The sequence below is a fragment of the Siniperca chuatsi genome, linkage group LG11 (assembly GCF_020085105.1).
Source record: "Siniperca chuatsi isolate FFG_IHB_CAS linkage group LG11, ASM2008510v1, whole genome shotgun sequence".
NCBI lineage: Eukaryota > Metazoa > Chordata > Actinopteri > Centrarchiformes > Sinipercidae > Siniperca > Siniperca chuatsi.
Genome location: NC_058052.1, coordinates 22146742 through 22167219, shown reverse-complemented (window position 1 = coordinate 22167219; position 20478 = coordinate 22146742). Strand labels below are relative to the sequence as shown.

Here is a 20478-nt window from a genome sequence, read left to right as displayed (position 1 = left end):
AGCAGTAATGTCTATAATTAGCTGACTATGACACTGACTAACAGCAAGACAGCAACCTAAAAGACACAACATAAAAAATTACACAAACTTTGAACAACAAAATTCTACCTTCATGAAGGTTGAACTGTATTGCATTACAGTGACAGGAGTTTTTATTACTTTGTCCACCCCATTCTTATCAACGAGGGTAGGCTAAATAACAGAAACACCTCTTTGTACTCATGAAGGGAGAATTTATTGCAGGACTGTTGAATTAGACTGCATTAGTTTTAGCTAGGTGTACCTAATAAACTGGCAACTGAGTGTAGCTCGATCAGTTTAAATGGTGTGGTCCTTATTCTTCAATACCACTGCTAAACAAAACACTGTCTATACTCGTCAATCAAAGCCGTACACTGGCCTGCCCACCAGTCTTAGAAGCTAAAGGTGAAGTCACCCCCGATTTAGCTTCCCATTCATTTTTCATTCATATATAACTATACAGCAAAGTAATAATACAAGCAGCAGAGGAGGAGTGAGAAGTAAGTGCAAAGAAGTTAGTAGAGGGTAATGACAATAAAATATTTGAAATATTTGGTGAACAACTGTGCTGCAATTGTATGTTAATTATAGGCCAACTTGTGCACGGTGAAATATATCTGCAATAAACTAATATCAACCAATAAATCAGCCCAGCCAATTTATCTGTCTGTACTCCCCCCCCTTTTGACAAAAAAATAAACACCACAATTAAAAATAACTGACTTTTTTATTGCTAAAAAAGGAATGACTTTTGTGAATTACATTTGAATTAAAATACTGACAGCACGTTATAGACGCTGTTTCAGGCCTTTTTGTAGAGCTGCACCCACGCAGTGCGCAATTGAAGAGATTTTGGCCAGAATGAATGAATATGATAAAAAAGGATGGGAAAGTCCAGTTCATGTCAGAGTTCTGCTTTGTTAATGAAACAGAGCTTCAGATCAGTGAGAGGCAGATCAGATAAGAGGCAGGCAGTAGGCAGGTCGCCTGTGATCGCTCGGCACATGATCTCTCTACCTCAAATTAGCAGATTATTTCCTCGCACAATGTGGTATGACTGGTAGACAGGAACACACAAGCCTGTGATAGGGGAATCCTTCAGAAACTGTTTCTGATAAATAAACAGGTGATGACTGACGGGGATACTGTATGTGTTCCAGGAATGTGAATATATGTCTTGGCTCAAAACATACCATATTTAGTCAGCTTCAAGGTGAAACAACAGTTTTTTCTTGTCAACTTCTGAAAAACAAAACTGAGAAAAGGTTTGTGGGTTTCATGCTTTACTATTCAGGGAGATGTGTTTGACAGTCAGGAGGCAATGCTGCATGCTGACATTTAACATTTTGTGTGTGTGCCATCTGTGGAGCCAAATAAAGCCCACACACTCCTCTCACCTGACCTCTCACGATTGTCTCCTTTATTTTCAGTTTCTTTAATCAATCAATTAATTGTGAAAATTCACTGGTTTCGTTCTGGTTCCAAATGTGAATGATTTCCTAGTCTCTTTTAATAATTAATTAATTAAACTGATTAATATATTTGGGTTTTGGACTGTTGGTCATGTCCATCAAAACAAGCAATTTAAAGACGTCACTTTGGACATTTTACACTATTTTCAGACATTGTATAGAACAAACAATTATTCGATTAATTAAGAAAATCATTGGCAGAAAATCTAACAAAACTAATCATTGGATCTCAGGTGAATAATCTCCACAGAACTAAACAGACATGGTTTATTTATGAGCAGTTGTGACTGGGAACTGATAATTTCATTGTTGATTGTGATGTGTTTAGATAATGTTGTCAACTAGCAAACTATTTTCTGTCTTGTAAACATAGCAGAGTAGCTCACAAGCCAATATACACTACTTCTAGTGGATAACAGCATACAGTAGCAGCTGGCTTGTTTACTTGCCAACAAAGCCAAAAGGTCTACATTGAAAAAAAAAAATATATAAATTGGAAATAAATCTACACATCATGCACATTATTTACTTTTACCTCAAATATATCAAGAATCGAGGCCACAACAAATGGTTTCCCGTATCATTTTGTTACAGGTTCAGCCATTGTGTGCACAGTTAAATGCTCAAAGATGGCATCAGTTGCTAGCACATGACAAAGTCAACATAGCATGCACCTTCTGGACAGAGTTCAACTCATTATACACTAACTGTCTCTTGCTGTAAGGTGGGAGTCATACAATCCTGTAGATGTCTTTTTTTTTTTTGCAGAACTGCATATTTTTAGACTCTGGCATTTTGGGTGATGTACCTGCTATTTACAGCTGTGTGCAAGATTCAAATTAGTTTTTCTCTTAATGTTAACGTTCAAAGGTCATGCTCATCTGCTCTAAATGCCATGCTAACAATGCGTGTAACATCAGGAAATGCAGCAAACTGCAGAGAGGAAAATGACATTTCTGACAGAAGAGATCAGCCAGGTGATTAATATTTTACTCTATTTACTATAGTGATTTGGGGAAGAACAAAAAAAAATGTGTTTTATGTAAATATTTTGGTTCTGTACAGGAAATTCCTCTGAAAATCAACAAATAGAGTAAACTCAAATTATTGTCAGATCTTTGTCTCTATTTTCTCTGTACTTAGTACCAAATTACATATTTATGTCCAGTACTCTCGGAAATTATTAGGAAATTACATGCCCATAAAATGAAGCGTTACAGCTTTATTTTCCAAATATGAAGGTCCAAATACAGTTTCAAAGCCTTCTCCATGCTGCCAGAAATAAAATTCTGGTGGAGGATTACTGAATCCTGTATTTATTTATTATTATGGCATATGTGTCAGAAAAGTAGTCAAATGTAAACATATTGTGCTTAAAAACACAAATCGATCTGTTAAATAGGAAAACTACAGAGGACATGACCTCAGTCCTGAAAGCAAAATGGATGTGCTGACGGGAACAGCTGGGCTTCTGTTGGTCAGGAACTGAGTGATGCTAGTTAATTGGTAAATGAGGTAAAGGCTGGGTGACCACACACGACGAACATGTGCTTACAATACTGTATTATCCGGAGCTGGTGACCACCTAAACCAATAATTATGGTCAGGACATGACCATCTGGTCAAGCTGGTGCAGCTTCTCTATCCAGCAGCTGATGGTAGTTTTTTTTTACGATTTGATTGACTATGCTAGTCAAACAGCTGGATCAAGCTGGCTGACCACTCCAGTCTCTTTGTACCCAGTTTTACAAGCAAGATACCAAAATCTGTCAGTCAGTCTAAGCTGCATCAGTAGTAGTGGCAATAATATTAGTAGTAGCAGAAGCAGTGATACTAGTAACAGCAGTAATAATACATGGTGTATTTAATTTATATTTTTGCCTCCAAATTGCCTCTTTTTAAATAGTTTGTTTTAATTTACATTTTAATGTTATATGCTGTATTTACTTTTTAATGTTTGAATTGCCTTTGTGTATGAAATGTACTCCACAAATAAACTTCCCTTTCCTTACATGCATAGCTTTAAACTCACTGGACATTGGGAGAGGAACAGTGACAGTATTAGTAACGTAAAGTGCTCAAAAAAAGACCAAAATCAACGCGTGGTGCAAAAAACAAAAACGTAGTACACACAGCATATTTTTATCTGTCAAGGTGACCTATGAAGATCCCAGTGTGCCAAAGGCCTTTAGAAAACACAAGTGACATACTCTTGGCAAATGTGATTGCAAGATGTACATGTGAAAGTGCGTGCTGAGACAAAGTGAGTATGTGGGTGTTTGAGTGTTTACCTGCGTGAGACAGTATGAGGGTTTTAGCTGGTATGGGTGTGTAGCTGTGTGCTGTAAGTGGGACAGGATGACTTAATGATAATAATCTCTCATTTCCATAGCCGGCATGCTTCACGGCAGGATTCTTGCCCGATTTCCTTATGAAGCTTCACATCAGCAGCGAGTTGACACAAACATTGGGTTTCATTGCACATATCATCCGTGCTTACGTTTAATTACATTAGGTTTTAAATTAGGCCGAGACCTTCACTGGAAAACTCTTGCTCTGCAATTCAGCTTAACTAGTGACCTAGTTATTTTAGGACAACTGCATCTCTGTCAGATGTAAATACTGGGACAGTGATATGTGTTTTAAAGCTGTTATTGATTCAGCATCATATCGCATCTCGCCTTACATAACCTGTGTATGCCAATGTGTCAGCATGCACACCAGACAGAAGGAGATTATTTAGTGCCAATCCTCTTAAAAAAAAAAAAGAATAAATAAATAAAGCAAATGACAGCAGCACATTCTGTATCTGCTTGTTTCAGCACATCTTTGAAGCTGTATGATGCTTCTATTGAAATACTAAAATTCAAATATGTAATTTTTTATGCTCTCAAGCATGTAAATGATATTGTTGTGGTTTTGTGCATGATTTCATACACATTTCCTCATAATACAGTCTAATACACAGTATCTACTTTCTTTAGGAACACTGGGATTTTACCTCAGATTAACCCTGCCAGACCCACAAAATCACATAACTTAATGACATTACAGCTTTTTACAATTGGTAAACACATTTCTCAACATTGAGTTCACCATTTCATAACTCTCTATTGAGGAATGGAGAGTAAGGTGGAAGGAAATGTGACACCATCCTTGGATGGGCTGTAAACTAGTCTGTGACTGGAGGAGAACGGTGAAACGCCACATCGTCCCATACAATTACAAAACGTTCTGGATTCTGCCTCACTTGCCCCCCTTTTGTTTTGTTTTTTTACTACTTTTTTTTCACTCGAATGTATTAATTATTTTAATAGTATGTAGACATGTGCAAAATGAGATTTGGTGATGGTTGAGTTTAAAAACTGTACATGGATTTTGAAAGATGTGGTCATTGAATGCATTTTGTGTCAAAGCAATGAAAAGTGATTACATAGTTTGACACACATTGACTTATGTTGTGCTGACTATGTGAAGAGTACACACGAGGAAATAAAAATCATTTCCCAATGCCAAGTTTAAATCCGGTATTAAGTTTTGATCTGTTTTGTAATTCTCAGCTTTATGTTTGCTGCATCAGCGGCTGCAGAGTGAAAAGATACCTTCGATTTCATAGCCAGGTAGATAGGAGTTTGTTTAAATTTGATTTGAGTGTCCGTACGTATTGTTCTGTCATTGAAGAGAAGCATGACTCAGGTACTGACATGGAGGAGTTTAGTTAGAGCTATTCTCTTACCTATTTTCAAATTTCTCTCTTTTCTATTTGTAGCCCTTTAATGCAAAGTTCAAGGAAAGGTTTTTATAAACATTTTTTAAAAAATACTGTAGGGCAGATGTCACTGCAAATGTATACACTAGACTGCATTTATCCATCAAAAAAATATATAGATTATTGGTCATTCATTTTCCTAAATAGGAACTGTAACTGTTTTTGTTTAAATCAGGTATTGGGTTTTGGTCTGCACTTTTGTTATTTTATGCTATAAGCTTGGGGCATCAGCGGCTGCTGTGTAAAATTATACTTTTAATACCTTATCATGACCAGAAAACCTTAATGAAACAGCAGCATAAATTTCAACTTCTAAACCCAAAAACTACAAAAGGTCCTTGCATGAGTTCAGTCTGTTAAGTATTTGTTTTGGCTCTGTACTGCAGTGCATTCGATCTGAAATAAACCAGTGGCAACAAGGTTAAAGTGTTGACTTTCAACTTTAATTTGAGGGTATTTATAGTCACATGCGATGAAGCGTGTATAAACTGCAGCCTTATTATATATGTGCTCCTTCCCCTAGGGGTAAAAAAAAAAAAAGGCTACAAGTCCCACACTGTTCATTAAATATGGATCCAAACAACCTTAAAGCTGAAATTCAATCTTGAAGTATTTGGATTAGAGTTATAACAATGAAAAAATAAAAACATATCACTGTATAATCAGTAATGTAAGTGCTAAATAAAGAAACAAATAGGAGAAGAAGGGGGTATAATATTTCCCCTCTCAGAACATAAACGACCTAACAGAGCAGATCGTTGTACATTTTGATTTATACGTCTCCTACGTCTGAAACTGAACAGTCACTTCTACAAAAACACATTGCTGTATCATCATTAATGCAGAGCAACTCATAACCACAACAGTATAACAGGCTTTGCTTTGATGCCCACAGTGCTTTTTGTAGAAGCAGGTGTAACATTATCTCTGATGAGATGCTTACGGTTTGAATGAAAGTACCGTATTTATTGTGCAGTTTCACTTGATGTTTATATGAAATCAGAAAAGGGTGAATTTCAGTCTGGGAAGCAAATGAAAAAGTTTAAAATGGTTTTTCATGAATCAATGAAGGGACTAGCACAAGCCCTGTGTTTGGAGATGAAGAAAGTGCGAGCTGAGGTGCATTGGAAAAAGTGAAATGATTCCACCCAGAACCACCAACAGATATTACTTTGATCTTTAAGACAAGAGGTTGACACTTTTGTCCACAGCAACTTACATAAAGCTTCAGTTTCTATGTCCAAAATACTACACACCGCTAACAGTAAAAATCTACAACTACCAGATAAATATGAATACAGACTGAAGCCTTTTTCACCATAATATAACAATTTATCTGAGCACCACAACCACCTTAAATGCTTCTGCTTCAGAAAATGGAGTCTGCAACACGTAATGCTTGTGTGCCCTGTGGCTTCAGCTTTACACTCAGTTGCCATTTTAACACCTAGGTACACTTAGCTAAAACTAATGCAGTCTAATACAACAGTCCTGCTATAAATCCTATGAAGGTTATGATGTTTGGTTGTTGTTATTGAAACAGTTTTAGAGAGGTGTTGATTCAACTGTGTGGTCATTTTGGAGGCGGCAGTTTGTGGTGCTGTTAAACTGTATTTCATTATACTGACTAATAGGTGTTTATATTATTTTGGCCACCACGTTTATATCAATGAGGGTAGGCTCAATAACAGAAACACCTCTCTAAAACAGTCTCAACAACGACTGAACATTATAACCTCCATGAAGGTAGGTATTTATTGCAGCCTAAGACACAACATAAAAAATTACACAAAATTCTACATTCATGAAGGTTATCATGTTCAGTTTTGGCTGAAACTATTTTAGAGGTGTTGATTCAATTTTATGATCACTTTAGAGGCTGAAGTTTGCGGTGCTGTTGAACTGTATTGCATTACAGTGACAGGAGTTTTTATTACTTTGTCCACCCCATTCTTATCAACGAGGGTAGGCTAAATAACAGAAACACCTCTTTGTACTCATGAAGGGAGAATTTATTGCAGGACTGTTGTATTGGACTACATTAGTTTTAGCTAGGTGTACCTAATAAACTGGCAATTGAGTGCTTCATACAGTGTTCACATACTTAATGGTTTATGATTTACTGAACTTAAAATTTCACTGAACACATACACACAATCAACAAGATGTTCACATGTTCTGATACTCTTTTAGTTTTGTGTTTTTGTGCTTGTTGTTTTGCCATAGCCTGAAACATAATGTATGTTTTGTTAACTGTTTCGACTGAATTATATGATATATTATATATATGATTTTTATTAAGGGATTTTGTGGATGTTAAACTGAATTCACCATGACATTACACTACAAATGCATAAGATACACCTCGTATGTAACAGCACAATGTAAGAAGTTACAGAAGTTTATCTTTTAGTAGGGAAGAGAATAAATGAATGTTTTCCTAAAATGATACTAGATGTTCAGGTTTGTAGATCACCCTACTTTATTTTCTATTTTCCACTACACACTTTATATATTTGTATTGTCTGATTCTCGGTGAAAGCAGCTGTTAGGTCAGTAAAAGCTAACAGTGCAACCTCCTACATCAACATTAACTATCGCACCGTGTGCCGCCTGCAGTATGCTACCATTCAACCTTTAACATTTCTAATATCCATTTTACGCTGACTTAAAGTGAGAGACACCAGTGGGGTGAATATTATCTTCCTCACAACCGCAGGTGACTCAGAAACACACAAACACACTCACACAAGAAGAAAGATGTGAAACTTTATATATTCAAAGTTCAAAGAAAATGAAATTCAAACACTGAAGTTGATTTCACAGCTAGGTGCTTCTTTAAACATGTTTTAATCTGTTTTGGGATTTTACTGCCACATTTTTCTGTCATTGTAGAGAGGCGTGACTCGGATATTGAATAAGAGGCATTTTACAAATCATTTTAGCCCTGTACCACAAAGTTAAAGGTTAAGTTTACAGAAAAAAATAGAAGGATCTAGATGTCACTGTAAATTTATATGCTAATTCCATAGTCAAACAGAAAATAAATAGATTATTGATCATTCATTTTCCTAAATAAGAGTGCTACTAGACACTTTAACTGTTTTTCAATAAGAGGTTTAATAATTGTGTCATGTTTAAAATAAAATAATACGCAAGTTGAACACTATACATCCTGAACAATTTAAAAGGATTTTTATTTATTAGATATGGCAGTAGATACTTTATTGGGGTATTAATGTCATTAATACACATCTACATTTTTTTTTTTAAATAAAACACTTAATCATGAATTCCTGCTTGTGTGACTCGACTTCTGTGTGTGTGTGTGTGTGTGTGTGTGTGTGTGTGTGTGTGAAGTGTGAGAAGGAAAAACAAACCATAATGTCAAATGTCTGCCTTCTCATCACACAGGAAGCTTATCAGGCTGTGACATTTTGATTATCTGGTTCTTGTAGGGTTTTTTGTTTTTTGCTTTTTGTTTACAGAGTAATAACTACCTGTCAACAATATCCAGAGATAGATATTTTCATGTCATGCAAAGGAAGTCCTGACATCTTTTTGACATTTGAACTAAACCGGTTTTAATTATTTATTATTATTTACGTCAATTTGACTTTTGATCTAAATGTATGCAGCGGTAAATCACTGGAGTTCTTCTGGTTTGGGAAATATTTAATAGATTAATAAAACGAACTTCTGCCGACCTTTATTCTTCATATTCCTAGTTTAATATTCTACTGTGAAAAGATACATCAAATATTAAAGTAACACGGCTGTAGAGTGATAACAAGATTAATAAATACATAAACACCGCAACAACAACAACAACAACAACAATGCGTTAAAAAGCACAGACTTGCCGCAAAAGCGTCGAAGAGGAGCCCCCGCAGAGAAGGGCCCAAACTGGACATAAGTTACAAACAGGGGTCACATTTGGATCTCATTTCATTCCCTTTCCTCTTTTCTTTTTAGCTCCAGCGACGCTTGTGGAAACAGCAGAGGCTCGGCCGCAGGTCGTCGTGTCTCAGCATAAAGTGTGTCCAAATGTGATCCGCAGCTGATGCAGAAAAGTTATCATGAACAGATAAAGCGGAAATACATCGACATTAATTTGGAAATCACAGTCACTTGTAGCCTAGTTATTCATCACACTGACCAGTAATACGTGTTATTTCTTGCCAAATCTTTAGTAATTTCCTGCAGCCGCAGCGGATTGTATATTTAATTTCCAGCAGCAGCAGAAAATGTAATATAGAAACTTCATGCTGCTATTAAATATTACGAAATATTTTATTTTCTGCTACTGAATTTTATACAAAATCGTCCGAAGTGACAAAGTGTTGCAAATTACAAATAGCCTAATTTGATCAAGCATGTCTCTCTCTCTCCACCCCATCAACACTAGCCTGGATATTAGAAAGAGTAAAATCAACACTGAATACACAAAAAGGCATTTAATTATTTAGTTATTGATGGTGATGTATTTATTTAGGGAGGTGAAATACCTTAATAAGCCCATGTGGGAAAACTCTTACGCATTTTTTCGTTTTGGTAAAAATCACATTTGACCTGTGATCCGTGAAATCATCCCGGTCAGAAAAGTGACAAAATAACCGCATTTTCTAATGAATCTTATGGATCTACACAAGGTAGGGGAGGAGGTCGGTGGCGAACGATCTGACAGCAAAACCAGTGTTTTATTATAACAGAAATAATGTATATGATGTGACTTTTAATGAATAAAAAAAGAGAAATAGAAGAAGAGCAAACTTCTTACAGGCCTATGTCAAAACAAAAAAAACAGCGTAATTTCGTTTGTAGGAATATTAGTGAAACATAAGAGATCATCACAGAGAATACAAAGCTGTATCAAATGACTTTAAACTCAGCACTAAGTGCCACAGCTACACTATCAGAACCTAAAGTAATATTATTGGTATCCTATACTGATTGTTTGGATGAAAAGTGTTATTTTTGCCCGACAACCGCTGTGGAAACCGTTAGACTGAAAATATAATATAGGCGTGCCTCCTGTAGCACGGACTCGGTGTTTAATAATGCAAAACAGTGGCCGATTGTGGTTTATGTTGGTGGTGGATCGAAATTTTAACAAAAAAGCGTCGAAAATAATGTTTCAAGTTCACTGAAAAGTATTTTCAGGTAAGTTGAAGGACTGTAGCAGAGAAAAATACTGTTGGAGTGAACAGGCTGTTTTCTGCGGGACGGAGTCTCCCTCTAGTGGACAGGACATTGAACTACAGTAGTCTCTATCTCTGTCTTTCTATCTCCCCTCTTTCTTTCTTTGTAACACACACACACACACACACACACACACACACACACAGTGACATTTATCGAGTATCATGACTTCATATTACTGTCACCTTGCCTGGTTTCAGTTTCTTAAAACGCCCATACAATGAGAGCTACTCCCACCCAGGTAAACACTCATGACATGATGACTTATTAATGCTGTGACGAAGTGGAAACACAGTCAAATTCTGCCAATGTTTCCTGGAAAGCAGACGTCCCCTGTGAGATCAAAGCAGTGGAAACCCAGGAAACCTTTGGAGCTGCACACGAACAGCAACCAGGTAACATGGATTTACCTAAAAGTACCTCACTTATAATTTATGGCAATTTATTCTTTTACTCTCTTCTACACACATCCATCTATCCATTTTTTTCTACGCCTTATCCTGCCAGAGGGGATGGAGCCTATCCCAGCATGCACTGGGTCTCTCACCCAGAACACACTGAACAAGTTTCCAGTCTATAGCGGGGCTAAAGTCTCTGATAAGCTCATAAAATTTGCTGCACTGTTAGAGTTTAAGCAGCATGTGGAGTCGTTAGATCGCACAGGATCTTACATGACCTCTTACATGTTAATGCATCCTTAATTAGTGTAAATACACTGAAAATAACTTGACTTGTGGTACTTAAGATACATTTTACTGCTAATAGTACTATGCTTTTTCCATTTGTACAGGAATTTTCACTTTTAATGGATTTTATTTCTTGTATTAGTATTGTTTCAAAGACTTTAAAGGTGTTTCATTGCTGGCTATAAAAGTGGTATATAAACAAGTGAAATGCTTTTATTAAGTATACACTTCCTGACTTTGTTTTACACCACTCCCAAATCCCCAAAAATGTATTGCTAATGTTTTGAAATCCATCAACTGAGTTTCATAACACCATAGAGAGCTGAGAAGACATTTGGCAATTTTGGGGCACCATAACAAATCATTGAGTGTATCTTTGATTAAAAAATATTTAGTAGTGTTTTTCTAGTACTATTAACAGGTGGCAACACTGTATTGTCAGAAATGTAGCTGTAAAGAAAACAGGTTAACTCCCCAGCATCTTTGGATCGTGCTACATGCAGCTTTTCTCTGTCCACCTAGGAATGCTGTGATTATTATTCAATGTGTGATAAGGTTATTTGTCTGCCTTTAAGTTGTGCTGCTGACACCGTGTGTTTTTATCATGCTGTACCAAAAACAAATTCCACCACCTCTGGTTGTGTGGCCATTAAAGTAAACAGTAAGTAATTATAGTCTAATGAGGCAAACAGCTGCCAATACTCAATCGTCATTCATACTTTGTTTCCCTTTAGCAACCCTATCTTCACTTGACTTACATTAGTTATCCCAGTCGGAATGATGTACAGTATAATCTATCTGCTTTATTTAAAAGATTTATGTCAGACTTAAAAAAGGTCATAAATTCTATTCTGCAAAGTAAAAAAAAAAAGACTATTTGTTAAGTCTGCCTTTAAACTCATGGTCCAACCTGCTCAGGTATCTTTAAGGAGTACAGTGACTCCCCTCCAGCTCATGGAGGCACTGCTGTGTGACCTCCTTGGGGACCATTGACAAAACACTAGTTATCCACTCTCAAGTACTGTACTTAAGTACAGTTTTGCAGTACTTGTACTATACTTGAGAATTTCCATTTTATAATACTTTATACTTCTACTCCACTATGTTTCAGAGGTAAATATCGTACTTTATTGAACTGTATTTATCTGACACCTGTAGTTACTCGTTAGATTAAGATTCTTAAAAAAAAAAAGACAAAAAAAATATGATCAGCTAATAAAATGCACTTTATCATTAAAGATTAAAACAGTGGTTCTCAACCTTTCAGGTGTGACCCCTTACAACAAAGCAGTGTCTTGTTAGAGCCGCGTGTCATGTTTTAGATGTCTGATGTCTTTAACAGACTCACCAAAAGAGACATTTCCCTTCTCAGATGGTTTCATTTAAATAACAGTTTGAAGAAAAAGAGGTCAAATTATCCAATATTTTGCAAAAAAAGCAAAAATTTGAGAAAAGTTCAAAAAATGAATACAAATGTATGTAAGACACTTTGTAGGGCCCCGACCCCTAGGTTGGGAACCACTGGATTAAACTATCGGAACTTTTGCCAGCTTAATGTGGACATCTTGACATCTAAATGTTTTTGGGCAACGGGGCCAAACATCCTCTACCTGCAGGCTGCTTTTCAGTATGAGCTAAATTCAGAAAAAACAGCTACATGTTGCACTTTGAAATCTATTTTTATCAGTGCTGACCCCTCAATATATAGTTTTCATAAACAAATGATTCCATGGTGGAGATGATTGATATCCTCTAATTGTGGGAATTGTTTCTGCTAATGATTCCCAGAATAAAGACTAACTGTACTTTCCCATGAGCCCTGTTGTTTTCTCAACACGCCCTCCCGTTTGTTTTAAAGATCAAGAAGAAGAAGAACGGAAAGAGCCGATTACAGTCACCTCACGTTTAAACCAGGTAACCTGACATGAAGTTGAAACTGTGTGGTTAGAATTGAGAGGCAGAGGATGGTGAGATTTTGGAGGCTGTAACGTTATTATTTCTGCTGTTTGGTACCAAGAATCTCTGTGGAAAATGAGATTTACTGAAGGGATTTACAAGAAACATCAAAATGAAAGTCTGACTTATTACTTACACCAAGTTTTGTTCCACTAAGTAAAATACCTTGCATGACATCACCACTGTGGATCTCTGCCCTAATAAACTGTGTGCAATGATGTGTGTTACTTTGTTGCAAATTACAGGTTACATCTCTGCATCCCTGCTGCTGTTAGACTATTCAATCACTGCTGTTTTCCACACAACAAAACAACTACTGTACAATCACACTGCAAACCGTGAGCTTTGACACTACTGTCTTGCATTATAAGACACACACTTAAAATACAGTTATTGCACTTGTAGCAGCAAAACCAAAGAGTTTAAAGATGCTAGCACTGCTACCTGCAGACAAGAATTTTCCCAATTTTTGTATTTAAATATTTTATTGCAGCTTTCTTGTGACTGTTTTTGACTAGCATGTAGTAGCGTGCAATTAATTATTTTTATTTTTCATGAAGCTGCAGATTATTTTCTTAATTAATCAATTAAGAAACAGTAAAACAAAATGCCTGTTATGATTTCCCACAGGCCAAGGAGATGTATTCAAATTTTTAGATTTTTCATGCTCCCATTTGTAAATAGAGGCACAAAATATATATAATCTTCTATTTATTTATTTTTAAAATTATGCATCTGTTCTTATACTTCTGCTGTGTAGGATCAATAAGTTCATCTAAATGAATGAAAAGGTGACACAGCAGAAGTCTTTAGCTTGTAACAACTTCAAAGCAGTGAATTTAACAAACAAGGCTATTAATAGCAATGCTAAATGCATCATAAAGGCCACTAGAGGCTGACAGTCCTCTCAATGATGGCATCTTCTTTAAAGTTCCTGAATGCAGTCATTGCACTACAGAAAGCACTTTTAAAGTTTGACAGGTGGCCATTTCAAAAGATCAGTCGAACTCTGTAACCTCCGTATTTCACAAAGCAGAATCAGGAAATTATGCCTCTAGCAAGCGGACATTAGTCATTTTACTATGGGAGTTAAAAGAGTTTTAGCCGACAAATGAGACAGCTAACCGTAGAATATGAGCTTCTGAAAACGTATTTGTCATTCGTGGCGTCTCTTACAACCCCTGAGTAATGAGCAGAGTGATGTTTGTGGCGTTTAGTCATTTACTGTATCTCAGAGCGTAATTCGTGATGAGTAAAGGTGCAACAGAATACACACACCCACACACGCCCACAAAGTAATGACCTACTACTGTTTTCACCTTGACAGGATATTCAGCGTTGACATTTATTGATCTCGAACCTGACATCTGACTCATGAGAACACACACACACACACACACACACTATTGTCATTTAGGGACACAAATCACCAGCTCTCAACCGGGCCTACAAGACACACAAAGACATAAGCAATAACACACACACACACACACACACACAGGGACAAATTAATTCAAAGTTGTGGACCTTTTTTTTGTATGTGACAGTTTTTAGGTCCCTGCACTTATATTTTCATGTGAATTTATTCCTTTGTATTCTATATTTCAGACCATGAAGGGAGCTCAAAAGGTCCATTTAGTAGATTGGAGCTCACTTGTGTTGTGATACTTTTGTCAACAATTGTTTCTGAAGTCAAGAATTTTTGAAGAAAAAAGAGCAGATTTTTATTTGAATAAATCTTAAATAAATAAAACCCAGAATGTACAATGTCTTTTAGGTCCACTTTCCTAACATTGATTTACAACCCCTGTTGTAAATTACCATCTGGTTCTCACATCCAATTATGAGAAATTATTTTCTATTTTAACCCTTTAAATGTATATTTGATTAAAATCTAGTAAAATGTCACCACAACAGTTTTTCAACAAATTTCCAACGACTCCGTCAGTTGAGCCCGCATGAGGTACATCGACCCCATGGTTGAGAAATGTTACTACATTACTTTACTGACTCAAGAATTTCTATGGTGAGGAGGCATTTTAAGGACGATGTCACGTTCAGACAAACCAAAACCAGTTCAATTCAAACCAGTACCAAGCTTACACACACAAGCATGCACGCATACAAAAGCAATTCTGGCCCCATTTTGCTCATTCGGTCTTTTGTTTTTTTGTGTCTTCGTTTTCTTGCGGCTCGTTTTTGTTCAGCATTTATTGTAAAGCACTCAGGATAAAAATACACTTGACTTTGCTCATTTTAAATGAAGTAGAGTCTAAATTTCTCTGTGATTTCACATCGTTTCTATTGTAGCTTTGGGCCTTTTCAGAGGCGATCACACCCTTAACACACACAGCACACATATTGTGGGACTGATTAACCAGATGGTAATTTACAACAAGGGGTGTAAGTCAATGTTAGGAAAGTGGATCTAAAAGACTGTACATTCTTGGTTTTATTAATCAGATTTATTCAAATAAAAATCTACTCAGACTTTGGAAACAGTTGTTGACAAAACTATCTCAACACAAGATCTGTTTAGTAGCTATCCTAGAGAACATAAAATAAAAAAAAAAAATAAAAAAAATAAATTAATTAAAAAAAAAAAATTAAAGGTATTTACTGTATTCGCCCACTCCAGAACTGCTTTCGCGTTGACCTCGTGGTGAAATAGTTCTGTCAACTTCTGTTTTTGAGGTCAAGAATGAACTTTCAATCTCAACATTTTAGGAAACATGGATGAAAAGTCCATAAAGTACGAGATCTGACAACTGGACAAACTCCATCTGCTGAAGCTCCAGAAAAAGCTACTAAACGGACTTTGTGGTGAGATTGTTTTGCCAATCTATAAATGTATTTTTAATTAAAGAGAGGAACGTTATCAGTCAGTCATGTCAGTTTCAATATTGGTGGTTCTCAGTCTAGCTTACTGTATATTAATAGAATACTAATATAAAGTATGCAATAATTTGAATGTGCATTCATTTGTATGCGACTTTTCAGTTGGAATATTATCACAAAAATACACTATTCTCAGACTGAAAGCACAGAGCTAATCGTTGTTATACCTCGAGGGAGCAGTGATGCAAAGTCATTCTCTAATCTCTCATTTCTGCTTTAATCCTCTGAATGACACATAGCAAGTTCTCACTTCTTCTGCAGCTTCTCTTATCTGCCCAACCCAAACCTTCAAATACATTCTTCTCAATCCATTTATAAATGTGTGCATGTATGTTCTTGTGATGTTGTTATATCCATCTCAAAGTGTAAAATTAGCCCCAGCCAACTGAAACCTCTTTAAAACCTTTGTATTTCTGCTGAGTGCTGCTGAATTAGAGCCCCTCTCTTCACCTGTGGCTTTTTGAAAGGCAGACATTTCATTGATTCATCTGATCAGTCTGACAATCTACATGAATGAACAAGAAGTTTTAATATTTACCATTAGTTTTATTTAAGTAACAGTAAATATAATTTTGTGCTTGTAGAATAGCAGCCAAATCAGCATAAATGTAGCTTGACAAGACTATTAAACGGTTCATGTTAAAAGTGGGAATTATTTGACAAAATAGACAGCTTAATATGAGCCCACACACAGTCACAGGTGTCCTGTAATTCTGTACTTGTTGCTGATACTCAACACCCCCCCCCCTTTTCTTTTTTTTTTACAGTGGTATTCAAAGTCATGCCAGGGGACTCCCAGGAGTCCTCGTGGACTTTATCAGTCATATGGCCAATTACAGTGTGATTACATGTAAAGTCTCCATGTATCAATTTCATCATAATTATTTTAGTTACTAAACTAACAATTTTGGGAAGACGCAAAAACAATGAGCTTTGCGTTCAAGTGACTGACACTGAAGCTATGCAACTAAAAATCGACAAATGCTGAATTATTTTCTGCTGTCGCCATCGAACTGAACCGAATTTAATCAACTCAAAATTTAACATAACCATTTCTAAAAAGGAGTGTTCAGGCGGATGACAAACTTTAGAGGTGGCACATTTTCACGTATACTGTATGTCCTCAGTTACAATGACATTGACCAGTTGAATAACAGACTGTCAACAGAATTTATTAGACATGGTTAGTCAGGAATAAACAACCCTGTCTATTTAAAATTACGTTTATATATTACTAAATTGTTTTCCCCAATTATGTTGTGCTGTAACTTAATGTAAACTTAATCGTTGGCTAGATTATGTTCAGAGGCAACTTTTGTTTTAGTGAATAGAGCGCTAACGTTTATGTATCGCACTGTTTTGGCAACAAAAGCACTTTGGTTAAGGTTTGGGAAAGTTCATGTTTTTTGTTAAATGTTAATAAACATGTTGTGTGTCAAGTCATCGTTGACTTTTTCTGTATTAAACCAGATCACGATCTTTCCCTAACTTTAACCAAGTCCTCCACATGGCCACATGCCAAAGAGAGCTTGGGCAAGACACTGAACCCCAAATTGCTCCTAGCACCCTTCGTGGTAGCTTGCTGCCATCGGTATGTGAGTGTGTGCATAAATGGGTGAATGCATGACAAAATCCAGTCAGCATTGCGTTTCCTTCAAAACATATTTGCAGTTGCAAATTAGTTGTATATTAACATAATCTCTAGGAGACCAGGTAGAATAGATGGATGTTTCACTAGGAACTAAATTTAATCACTGATACGTCTTGGCTGATTTTGTGTTTATAACGTCATCCAGCAAAACAGCACTGACCAGATACTTTGGTTTGCTGACAACACATTTTTAGCTTGATTGTTAGTGGATGCCTATATGTAGTAGAAGCTACCTTTAGAAGTGGCTAGTTTCATGTTCAAGTTGACTATACAGTGGTGTGAAAAAATATTTGCCCCCTTCCGGATTTTTTTTTTAATTTTGCATGTTTGTCACACTTAAGTGTTTCAGATCATCAAACAAATTTAAATATTAGTCAAAGATAACACAAGTAATTTTAAATGAAGATTGTTATTATTAAGGGAAAACAAAATCCAAACCTACATGGCCCTGTGTGAAAAAGTGATTGCCCCCTAAACCTAATAACTGGTTGGGCCACCCTTAGCAGCAACAACTGCAATCAAGTGTTTGCGATAACTTGCAATGAGTCTTTTACAGCGCTGTGGAGGAATTGGAATTGTAATTCAGCCACATTGGAGGTTTTTCGAGCATGAACTGCCTTTTAAGATAAGGGAGAGAAGGGGGCAACACTTTTTCATACCACTGTATGTATGTATACACACACACACACACACCCACCCAATGGAACATTGCTGGGAAATGTGTCATCCAAATATTATCCACTTACAGTTTAGATAAGTGTTTACCCAAGGCTGGGGCATGAATGGCAGCTACATCAGATACTGTATTTTTTTAAATGTATGGGGGTGAGAGAGTGTTTGGAGCTTCTCTACCCGGCAACAGAGCGCTGAGTCATCTCTGTCATAGCCCTCCCACGCTGCACTACTCTCGGTCTCTCTCAGTGGTGGAGATGCATGGCCACCGACATGATACCAAAACTAACTGCATCACTTCATCCAGGCTCACAGATGACAAAAACACACATTTACTGTAAACGGGGGGAGCCTTGACGGAACAGGGCTTGCATAGGTGGGTGTGAGTGTGTGTGTGTGTGTGTTTGTGAACCATCTCCTGAAAATATATAGAAACTGATACCACTTATAGAACATTATGAAGAATGTGTAGAATGAAAGGAGTGAGAAAAAGAGCAGAGAGCGAGAAAGAGAGTGAAAGAGATATTGATATTGATACCAACTCTCTAGGCCGCAGTTTGATGATACTTGATGAAGGTCAAGTTCTAAATTTATCATGACAGTCCAGTGGAGAATTGGCTCTGCTAAAAAAAAAAAATACAACAGGCATCTGATAGCAAACAAGTCAAATGAGATTCACAGGTTGAAATTTCAAATAGGATGGACAGCTCTCAACGGTACAGTTCTTAACAAACCAACAGTAAATACAAAGCAGGCCGTAACTAACACTGAGACATCAAGTTCTGCATGTTTTTGTCACGTCAATATTTCAGTTTTTACACATTTAGATTAAGAAAGGGAAAAGTGGAAACAGGAGGCCTATGTAAGGCATCAACAGGCTAAAATATAACCACAACCACTGCCCCTCCTGAGTCTCTTGACCTTGGTACTTTTTTTCAGATTGAATGAACAACTCTGGTTAAGAAATGGTGCAGACAAGAATGACAAGTTTGTTACTTTTTAAGATGTGCAGCTGGGAGCCCAAATTATACAGTACTCTATACATCTGCGTAGCCACAAGGATCTGAGTGACATAAAATGCGTCATCTGCATGTTCCCGATGTTCTGGACATGGGCTGCGCCTCGACAAGTGTGCTGACTAGACATGTCTGGAACTATGTACCAAGAAAACCCAGTGTAGTATGTACAGACATGCATGCGCATCCACTACCTGCACTGCTGTTCATGTCTGTTTTGGGTTGTATTCAGGGCCTTAATTGCTTACTTTCTGTTCTGATGACTTTGGTCAAATTACCCTATACAACAAAAAAATGGTTAATTCTTAATATTAATGTTGTGAACCACTGATTGACAGGGGTTCACAAAATTAATGTTAACTCAAAATCGGTGTGGCTGACAGTGATTATTTTATCCAATTCATAGAGGTGTATTGATGACATTGCCTCCCAGTGTAACCCCTCCCAATGGTGTAAGAAGAGAAGGCCCAGTGTAGCAAATCCACTGTTGAAATATCTTTAGATCAATGTATGATAAATTATGTGGAAATTTCTACTTTCTGCTATGGAGCAGCCAGCAAAAAAGTCCAGTATGGTGTATTTTTGTAGACCAATCCAGAATTTACAGCAGACAGAAAGTCGCTAGTAGCAAATTCTAGTACAAAGCATATCTTCTCTTTGTATGACAATGTTTTTTGTACATGGAACACCATTGCATATACAGTCAACGGAAAGACAAGTAGACACGATTTCACCTGGGGTGGCGCAGATTGAGGCGAAAACACAACCATGTGAGTTGAAAATGTTTACAGTTTCACGAAAAGTCACGTGAATACTGGGGCTTTATGAATCTACTTCATATACGTATATAGAAGAAAGGAAAAGTGATAACTAGTTCTGAGAACTATTAAGTTTTGAGAACAGTCAAAGGCTGAGATAAACACAAACGAAAAACACAAATTTGCATGAACAATGCAAGGCAAAAATGTGCTTCATGTTCTGTCTGAACAGACTTTACCACTGATGTTTAGCTAGCTAAGTAGTCAGTAGGCTAAATTATAAAAGCAGCTGAGCTGTGAGGCGATTTTGTCTTAGTGAACACAGTCAGAATTACAAATCACGTGACCCTCACTGGCCCAAAAATCACATACACAAT

At 36.7% G+C, this 20478-nt stretch overlaps 1 protein-coding gene across 5 annotated transcripts in view; it reads right to left on the bottom strand.

Moving 5' to 3' along the window:
- anapc1 (anaphase promoting complex subunit 1) overlaps positions 1–20478 on the bottom strand; it is a 153504-nt gene that overhangs the window by 38157 nt on the left and 94869 nt on the right. Inside the window, exon 55 of one of the 5 annotated variants that reach the window (XM_044215541.1) lies at positions 5684–9322. The exons of the other annotated variants lie outside the window; for them this stretch is intronic. The gene's annotated coding sequence lies outside the window, so the exon portion shown is untranslated. Of the gene's footprint in view, positions 1–5683; positions 9323–20478 lie in introns of those variants that run through there. 5 annotated transcript variants of the gene reach the window in all.